General features: G+C 42.9%; 1 protein-coding gene across 3 annotated transcripts in view; it reads right to left on the reverse strand.

The window, feature by feature from the left end:
• The window catches only part of PLAC8B (placenta associated 8 B), a 34,776-nt gene extending 29,578 nt beyond the window's left edge, over positions 1–5,198 (reverse strand). For 2 of the 3 annotated variants that reach the window (XM_015471695.3, XM_024993443.2), the window contains exon 1: positions 5,125–5,183. The gene's annotated coding sequence lies outside the window, so the exon portion shown is untranslated. Of the gene's footprint in view, positions 1–5,124 lie in introns of all 3 variants that reach the window. The other variant, NM_001076987.2, reaches the window with a different exon arrangement.
• Between the last annotated feature and the right edge of the window lie 4,532 nt (positions 5,199–9,730).

A 9,730-nucleotide genomic window follows, 5' to 3' on the forward strand; every position in this document is an offset into this window, starting at 1 on the left:
TCCCTAGGTAAGGAAGATCCCCTGGTGGAGGGCATGGCAACCCAGTGCAGTATTCTTGCCTGGAGAATCCCATGGACAGAAGAGCCAGGCAGGCTATGGCCCATGGGGTGGCAAAGAGTCATACATGACTGAAGCGACTTAGCACAGCACACACACAGGCTGGCCTCAGATTCCACTACCTGCACACATGTCCGTTGTTTTTTTTAAATGACAAGAAGCAACCACAGCTTTCAAAACAAACTCCTGTGGATTCATGACAAAGAAAGTAAACAAACTGCTGCTGATACTGCTACTGTTGCTGCTAAGTCGCTTCAGTCGTGTCCGACTCTGGGCGACGCCATAGACGGCAGCCGACCAGGCTCCCTGTTCCCTGGGATTCTCCAGGCAAGAACACTGGAGTAGGTTGCCATTGCCTTCTCCAATGCATGAAAGTGAAAAGTGAAAGTGAAGTCGCTCATTCGTGTCCCACCCTTAGCGACCCCATGGACTGCAGCCCACCAGGCTCCTCTGTCCATGGATTTTCCAGGCAAGAGTACTGGAGTGGAGTACTGGAGTTGGGTGCCATTGCCTTCTCCAACAAACTGCAGTCATGCCATTTCTGTTGCGCACCTTTTTTTGGACAATAATTGTCTTGATTTTAGGAAAAGGAAGCTCCTAATCCTGCATGTAAGCTCTACCAGGGCAGGGAATATTTGTGAGCTTTGTCCGCTGAGGTATCTCCAAAGCTCAGTGGAGGGCCTGGCTCACAGTAGGTGCCCATTAGCACACCTGGCACTAGTCTCAGAGTGTTGTCCTGGCTACAGCTGGAGTGCATCAGACACAGCCTAGCGCTCATCCTGGAAACCACTCAAGAAGTGGCAGTTCTCTCCCGAACTCCTTAGACTGCCAGGCAGCCCACATTCCAAACCACAGTACAAACCGTCCTTTTGAGTGACGGCTTCCCGTTTCTGGGGCCTGGGAAAGAAATGCAGGAAATGCTTTTTTTTTTTTTTTTAAACTGTGTTTGAACTTTCTTTTACCTTTCCTTTTCATCTTCAAATATCAGAACAAAACAACCAGGAAAGGCTATACAAAATGTTGCACATTTTCTCTCTTCAGCACAGAGAACCAAGCGGAAAATGGGGTTGTCACTAGGTTACTGGTTGATAGATATTTTTAACTACCTTTGTAATTTTGTACATTGTCTTAAAAAAGCTTTACTTTACAATTAGCAGTTATTCCTTTTATAATCAAAGCAAGAAATACCCATTTTGGAAACAAAAAGAAAATGCAGTGACCAAAAAATAATGTATAGGTTTGTACCGATTATCCTATAGCTGTCTGAATGTTTTTGTCCTTAGGCCCTAGCCAATGCCTGGAAACAGTTGGCATTCATGAATTTCATGAAATTCAGGAATGAATGAATGAATTGATATGCTTCTCATGATCTCTCTCAGGAAAAACATGTTTGTTTGTTTGTTTGTTTGACTGTCTCATGCTCAGTTGCTTCTGAATCTTTGTGACCTTGTGGACTGTAGCCCACCAGGCTCCTCTGTCTATGGAATTTTCCAGGTAAAAATACTGGAGTGGGTTACCATTTTCTCCTCCAAGGGATCATCCCAACCCAGGGATTGAACCTGCATCTCCTTCTTTGCAGGTGGATTCTTTACCACTGAGCCATGGGGAAAACTTATGCTGTGATTTTTAATATAATTATATGAATATTTAATTATAATTTTCTTAAGATTTCAGAATAAAAACTTGCCTGCAATTATCTAGCCATCCTTTCCTTTCCTTGACTGTCTTCACTCAGTATATACTACATGTGTTTGTGTATTCAGATCGGCTGCTGTTAACCCTGAAAACAGAGACTGGAGCATCCTCTGAGTGCTTTTGAAGTCCACCAATGGTAATCTGAATATTTTGTAGCCAGCAGCTGTGTGCTGACTGCCATTTAGTTTGTTGGAAAGTTTACATCCTCAGTGTAGGAGCCTAAACAGTTTTTAGTTCCAAAGTCAAAGCTCTGGTTGGTTTCTGTTTCTTTCACTTCTTTTGACTTCCTCTTTTGAATGTGAAAAATGGTGGGGCCCCAGGTGCACCTGTGGACTTCAGCACAGAGAACCAAGCAGAGAGTGGGGGCCCCAGGAGCTTTCAAATTTCATTTCTTGGGAAGGTTTCCTATAGCAGTGGGGAAGCTTGTTCCATCCAGCCTGGCCCAGAGCAAACAGCAGTAAGAACCAGCATCCCAGACTTCTTTTTTGACCAGTGTAGCTTATTCTGAAAAAGATCTTTCATCTTCTCACATGAGAGTTCTTACTCAAGTACTTACTCAACTCTCTGATAGTCATCAAGTGGGAGAGGAAACAAACACACTTGCTTCTCTGAGGCTTAAATAGCATTTCACAATTCTAAGGATCCTTTGCTGCTGCTGCTGCTAAGTTGCTTCAGTCGTGTCTGACTCTGTGCGACCCCATAGACGGCAGCCCACCAGGCTCCCCCGTTGCTGGGATTCTCCAGGCAAGAACACTGGAGTGGGTTGCCATTTCCTTCTCCAGTGCATGAAAGTGAAAAGTGAAAGTGAAGTCGCTCAGTCGTGTCCCACCCTTAGCGACCCCATGGACTGCAGCCTACCAGGCTCCTCCATCCATGGGATTTGCCAGGCAAGAGTAAGTACTGGAGTGGCTTGCCATTGCCTTCTCCGCTAGGGATCCTTTAGGTTGCAATAAAATATAAAAGAAAAACAAACACAAAACATCCAAACAACTGCAAATCTCGTTGCTTCAGCCATTAAGTCCCTGACAGTGTTTAACTGTAACCCCTCAAGGTTAAAGATCAACAGCAGGAGTTGAGGGCAAGATAACAAAAGACAACTTCCCCGAAATCACTTTAGTGCTTGGCAATGTTTCTAAGTATTTCTGGGACCTTGTCTATAAGCCTGTATCCTCCGTTCGGAGAGGTTGTTTATGATGTAGATTCCTGAGCACTGTCTCCGGAGGTTGTGATTTAGGTGGGCTGGGCTGGGGTCCAAGAATCTGACTGAGAACCCCCAGGCCTGCTGCCCCATCTGCCATAGGGTGTTGTCATGTAGAGTAACATAGCCCTTCTGCATAGACCCACCTTGGTGAGAATCCAAAAAAAAAATGCCTTCCTCTTCTCCAGGCAGATGCAGTCATGCCAGAGCCTCCAGCTGGTCAAGGAGCACAGGCTGAACTAGCTCCGCTCACCCCTGGGCTGCGTGCCCGTGCATCTCAGGAGAATGGAGCATCAGTTATTTTACTGCGGACGCTTTGTAACCCACATCTCTGGGCGTTTTTATTTCTCTTCTGTTAAGAATAACTGTAGGACTTCCCTGGTGGTCCAGTGGTTAAGAATCCACCTGTCAATGTAGGGCACCTGGGTTTGATCCGTGGTCCAGGAAGATTCCACATGCCAAGGGGCAGCTAAGCCCATGTGGCAACTATGGAAGCCCGCACACCCTAGAGCTCCTCAAGAGAAGCCACTGGAATGAGAAGCTCGTGTACCACGACTAGAGGGTAGCCCCTGCTTGCCACAACTAGAGAAAACCTGTGCAGCAACAAAGACCCAGCCCAGCCATAAATAAGTAAAAATTAAAAAAATAAAAAGAATAACTGCCAATATAGGGTTTCCTGGTGGTCTGATGGTTAAGAATCTGCCTTCCAATGCAAGTAACCCATGTTTGATCCCTGGTCAAGAAACTAAGATCCCACGTGCCGTGGGGCAAAATAAGTGTGTGGGCCACAACTAAAGAAGTACGTGCTCTGCAGCTACTGAGCCCATGCGCTCCACACACAAGTCCATGCTCCACACCACAAGGAAGAGCCCGTGTGCTGCAGTGAAGACCCAGCAGAGCTGAAAACAAAAACCAAGAATGCCTGCAGATCAAACCCACCTTAGGGAACACTACTGGGTGCCCAATGTGTGAAGCGTCTGTGTTTGATTTAGCGGGGGTTCAAGAGAGTCTGTAGTTCCCTCTCCATGGTCGGCAACTCTGCCCATCACTGAGTGAGTACACGGTTGTTGCATTTCTTGGCAACTTTGATCCCACAGAGCAGAGTGAGTGATGAAAGAGTTGACGGGGGCCACTCAGGAAAAAAGGTAGCATGGAGGCAGGAGGAATTGAAATGAGGATCTTGGTGGAGAGGCTTGGAAGAGAGACTGGGACTCTTTTCTTCAGAAGACTCCTTTCATGGGATGACCTCAATGGCCAGAAACCTTGCAGGATTTGGTTCACCATTTAAATACCCTCATTTCACTCATTAATAGTCACAATTAATCTTATACCTGTCTTTCCAGTCTTGGAACACATCATCTTTCTAAGAACAGCCCCTTATCTTGAAAAGGATAGCCCCTTATCTTTCTAATAGTATTAATGTACTATATTAATTGCATTGATATTAAACAATATATCACTTCAATTTTCCTCTTCTTTCTGGTGTTTATCCATGTTAAATTTTTTTTTTAATTTTGATGGAAGCATTTTCATCTCATAACTTCTTATCTTGAAAGCTCACAAATGTATAGTGAGAAATGGTCTCTTTCTTTACACATATAAATAAAGCACTAGAATTTAAGTTTGAAGCATTCTAGTCTGTTTTCCTTACTTTCTTACCAAAAATTCACATTCAAGGATTCTCAGGATTTATTCTCATTCGTTCATTATTCTCATGATTTAGCTAAATCTGCAAAATTTCGTCTTCTGTTTTCAAGCAGAATAGTTTCAAAACCCAAGTTTCAAAAACCAAGCAAAATATTTACAAAATACAAAGGCACTAGACCACACAAGCAAACATACCTATGTGTGAAATAAACAGTGAAATTCATGACCCCGTTATAGACACAATGCCTAATATATGTTTCCTGCCGAAAGCAGTAGTTGATGATTCAAGACTACCTTATGAAAAATGTGGCATCTCACACATCCTTGGCACATGTTGAATATGACTCAATTTACCACAGTTAAAACAATTAGACAAGAAATCATTGGTCCTTCTGCTGAACCTCAAATAAAAGCATTTCTCTATATGTGAGAAATAGAAACAAGGAAATCAAATACTTTTAAAGAGAACTTTCTTTTTTAAGTGCTGAGATAAGTTTTAAAGAAATGCTTCATTTCAAAGTACTTACAGTTAAGAAATAGGTTCTGGGCAGCTGTGTCTTGTGGCTTAGAGAATCTCACTAGAAGTGAAAGACGCAGGAAAGAAGTGTATTCAATTGCAGTTTGTTTTAGTCAAAGTACATATTCAGCGGTTTTTATTGGCCAATGAAATCCAGGCAGAAGAATTTTCAGAGTATGTTTCTTTTTCCTAGAAACCGAAACTTAAAAAAAAAAAAGTGTTCCTTCTCCTACCTTTTATCACCTTTTTAAGGTGAAAACAGATTTGATTCATTATATAATTCGGTTGATTTTACCTGCCTGGCAGAACTTAGCAATTTTTAAATTTTACCCTTTAACTCAATAAATAAGATTTAGTGTGTATTTATTGCCATTTTTAAACTGGGGAGCTTCGGTAGTGTTAAGAGAAAACAAGCTATCGGGAATTCTGTATCTAATCAGACACTGCTTTTTTTCTTCTGCCTCTTTGCACTCATTTGTTTTCCCTTGTTGTTGTTGTTATTTAGTTGCTAAGTCATGTCTGACTCTTTGCAACCCCATGAACTGTATAGCCCACCAGGCTCCTCTGTCCATGGGATTTCCCGGGCAAGAATACCGGAGTGGATTACCATTTCCTCTCCCAGGGGATCTTCCCCATCCAGGGATCAAAACTGTGTCTCCTGCATTGGCGGGCGGGTTCTTTACCAATGAGCCATATGGGAACACTTTAGGCACTGTACTAAATGGTTTTTTTTTTTTTTTAAGTATTTATTTATTTTGGATTTGGCTGCATTGGGTCTTTGCTGTCACATTGGGATCTTTAGTTGTGGTATGTGTCAGCTTAAAAAGATGCACAACGTGAGAGTTGCTAGTTAAGTTTTCTTTGGGGCAAAGTGAAGACTGCATCCCAGGAGACAGCACTTCAGACAGTGCTGAGAAGCTGTTCCACTGTGATGGGGCGACAGTCGGTATACATGTGGTTTTGGTGAAGGGGGAGTTCATTCAATCAGGCAAAAGTTTTTGCCTGATTTGCAAAAGTTTTCTGCTAGTCACAAGAAGCTGATGTCCCCCATGAAGGGATTTAGTGCTTTTCTAGAGACGAGGAGATGCAAGGATTGGGCTCAGAAAATCAGTTCCCGAAAATATTTAACTCTCTGAAGACCTGTTCTGCCAGTTTTCCCAGAACACAGAGTGCCCCATTCCTGAATTACCTTCAGGGCATGTGGAAGGTCAAGAGCTGAAGCAGCACAGAAATCAGTTCCCGCAGAAGTGAAGTGAAGTGAAAGTCGCTCAGTCATGTTCAACTCTTTGTGAGCCCATGGACACATGGAATTCTCCAGGCCAGAATACTGGAGTGGGTAGCCTTTCCCTTCTCCAGGGCACTTTCCCAACCCAGGGATCGAACCCAGGTCTCCAGCATTGTGGGCGGATTCTTTACCAGCTGAGCCACACGGAATCCTGCAGAGGCAGCTGGCAAATGACCACTTGCAGTTGATACACGTGAACTTTTAGTTGCAGCGTGTGGGTCTAGTTCCCTGATTAGGGATCAACCCGGGGCCCCCGGCACTGAGAGCACAGAGTGCTGGCCACTGGACCCCCAGGGAGGTCCTCTAAATGCTTTTAATGTGTTGATGTATTGGATTTTCCTCACAATTCTGTATGTAAAATTGTACGGCGGCTCAGTGGTGAAGAATCCACCTGCAATGCAGGAGATGCAGGAGATGCAGGTTCAATCCCTGGCTTGGGAAGAACCCCTGGAGGAGGAAATGGCAACTCACTCCGGTATTCTTGCCTGGAGAATCCCATAAACAGAGGAGCCTGGTGGGCTACCATCCATGGGGTCCCAAAGAGTTGGACATGGCTGAGCGGCTGAACACACACACAATTCTGTGGGGTAGGTATGACTGTCACCTCCATTTAACTGTCAAGGAAACTGAGTCACAGCAATGTTAAGTGGCTAGAAGGTGGCAGCTAGGAATTGGCTGACGCGGGACTCTAGTCTTTGTCTGCTGAGGTCTACACCGCATCCCGCCCCCCGTTTTCACCTTACAGTCTGCTCTAGGGAGAGAGATCTGACACTCCATACAACCTCAGAGGGAGTGAAAAGACTAGCCACTCTCATTTCTGAAAGGCTTATATTATGAATCAGAAATCAAAATGTTATTATTTCAAAAAGAAGAAGCTCAAGTGTAAAAAAAATGTTATATAGAAATTGGATGTGATGTAGTAAAAGGAGCCATTGTTTGTAGCTGAGCTGATGCGGAATAAAATCCTTGTTGTGCACCTTGATAGCTGTGAGGCCTCTGGAAGTCAACTCAAAACGTAAACTTTGGTTTCCTTACCTCTAAAATTAGAAGACTAGCCTTTTGGGCCAACATCTTAGCAAGGTGGCAGAGGTAGCATCTGCTCTTTCAGCTTCACTATGCCACTCAAAGATGACAAGAAGAAGAAAAATGCTGGAAAGTAGGCCAAGAAAGACAAAGACCCCATGAACAAACCAGGGGCCAGGCCAAAAAGAAGTCTGAAGGCAGAGTTTGTGACAAGCTCAATAACCTAGTCTTGTTTGACAAAGCAACATACGACCAACTCCGTAGAGAATGTCTCAACTATTGGGTTGGCTAACTGGAGAAGTGCCTCGTTTCCCATGTCTTTCATGACTTTGGCTTGTTTGAAGAGTATTTGTGTGGAATTAACCTCTTCTTCAAGGAGCCCTAGGTTCTTTCACTGGAGAATGGTATTTAGAAAAGATCTGTTTTAGGCAAGCTCATGGCTGTTGGATCCTCATTGCTTTTAGGGTCCTTTAGTAAAGAGAAGAGACATATGTATGTTTACTTATACACATGAATGAATATGTATACATATACATCCATCCATCATTATCGATCAAAACCATGACTTCATACTGATACTTCTAATTCTAATCCAATTCCATGAGGTTTAATTCTAGCTTTCCTCCTTGTCTTATTTTAAGTTCTTTTTCAGACAATGAAAAAGTGAGCTCTTGGTTTCTACAATATATTTACTTATTTGTTCACTCCTATTATGTACACAGGATGCTTTCAGAATTGCTAACCCATACTTCTGTGAGCAACCAATGTACCAACTAGACTATAGTTGTGTACGGTTCTTTTGTTTTTAGCTTTATAGGATCAGGTCAATGCACTGTTTTCCAAAGTTACTTAGGTTATTTCTTTTCTTTCCTGTCCACTTTGATGTGGCTACTCGGAAAAGGGTTAATCCCACTTCATCTCTGCTGTCCTATTCCCATCCCCCTCCCACCTTCTTTGCCTGCCCATGCCCTGTAGGTAACCAGTCTCTTTAGTTTCTGGTTTACCTTTGTTCATTTATGTTGTACTCACATGGAGAGGAACTGACATCTAGCACAGAGCTACAACTCTGAACAATTTTGTGAACATACCAAAAATCACTGAACTGAATTCGTTCTTAAAAAGAAAACAGTTGGAGCTATGTTCTGTACTGAATGCCACTTTCTAATCAGCATCTGGAATAATTGGAGCTACCGTTCATAGCAAGCAGAGGGCCAGTTTCTTTTGAAACTGTAATTCATATTCTTCTAGCCAGAAAATTGGCCACTATATAAAAAATTTCATAGAAAAATTGAGCAGTTTCAGATGTGAATGAGGGCAAAGCATTTCTCTTTCTCAGGGTTTTCTCAGGGCATGTGTAAATGAATCTTGGTTTCCTTTGCTTTACTCTGGGCTCATTGTTATAAACATTGTTCGAAATCGTGGCAGCTCTCCAGGAGCAGCCATATCTTATCCTAAAAAGACAGCTGCCAAAGATTCTTTTGGTTCACGAGTTCTTGTTTTTTGGTTATAGCGTACAAAGGATTAAGCTTCCTGTGGAGAGAAGACTAAGAGTTTGTGACCTCTGACCGAAGAGGAACTGGCTGGCACAGTTAGTATAGCACGGAGAGGGGTCCAGCTCACATAATGATTGCTTTCCTGGGGAAGGAAAATGAACAAAGACCAGATGATTCGCAACACACTTGTTAAAGGAAAAGAAGAATTTATGTTTTAAAAATCAAAATAGGTTTTTATTATTAAAAATTTTTTTTAATTTTAATTTTTTTAACACCAAAAACAATTTTGTATTGGGATATAGCCAATTAACAATGTTGTGGTCGTTTCAAGTGAACAGCAAAGGGGCTCAGCCATACATATACATGTATCCATTCTCCCCCAAACCTCCCTCCCATCCAGGCTGCCACATAACATTGAGCAGAGTTTCACGTGCTATACAATAGGTCTTGTTGGTTATCCATTTCAAATATAGCGGTGTGTACATGACCTTCCCTAACCTATCCTGTCCCTCTGGCAACCATAAGTTCATTTTCTAGGTCTGTGAGTCTCTTTCTGTTTTGTAAATAAGTTCATTTGCATCATTTCTTTTTAGATTTTTCATTTAAGGGATGTCTTATGATATTTCACCTTCTCTGTCTGACTTACTTCAGACAGTGTCAATATGACATTCTCTAGGTTCATCCACGTTGCTGCTAATGGCGTTAGTGATAGTTGCTCAGTCGTGTCAGACTCTTTGTGACCCCATGGGCTATAGAGTTCATGGAATTCTCCAGGCCAGAATACTGGAGTGGGTAGCCTTTCCCTTCTCCGGGGG

Source organism: Bos taurus, chromosome 6 (genome assembly GCF_002263795.3).
Source record: "Bos taurus isolate L1 Dominette 01449 registration number 42190680 breed Hereford chromosome 6, ARS-UCD2.0, whole genome shotgun sequence".
NCBI classification, from domain to species: Eukaryota; Metazoa; Chordata; class Mammalia; order Artiodactyla; family Bovidae; genus Bos; species Bos taurus.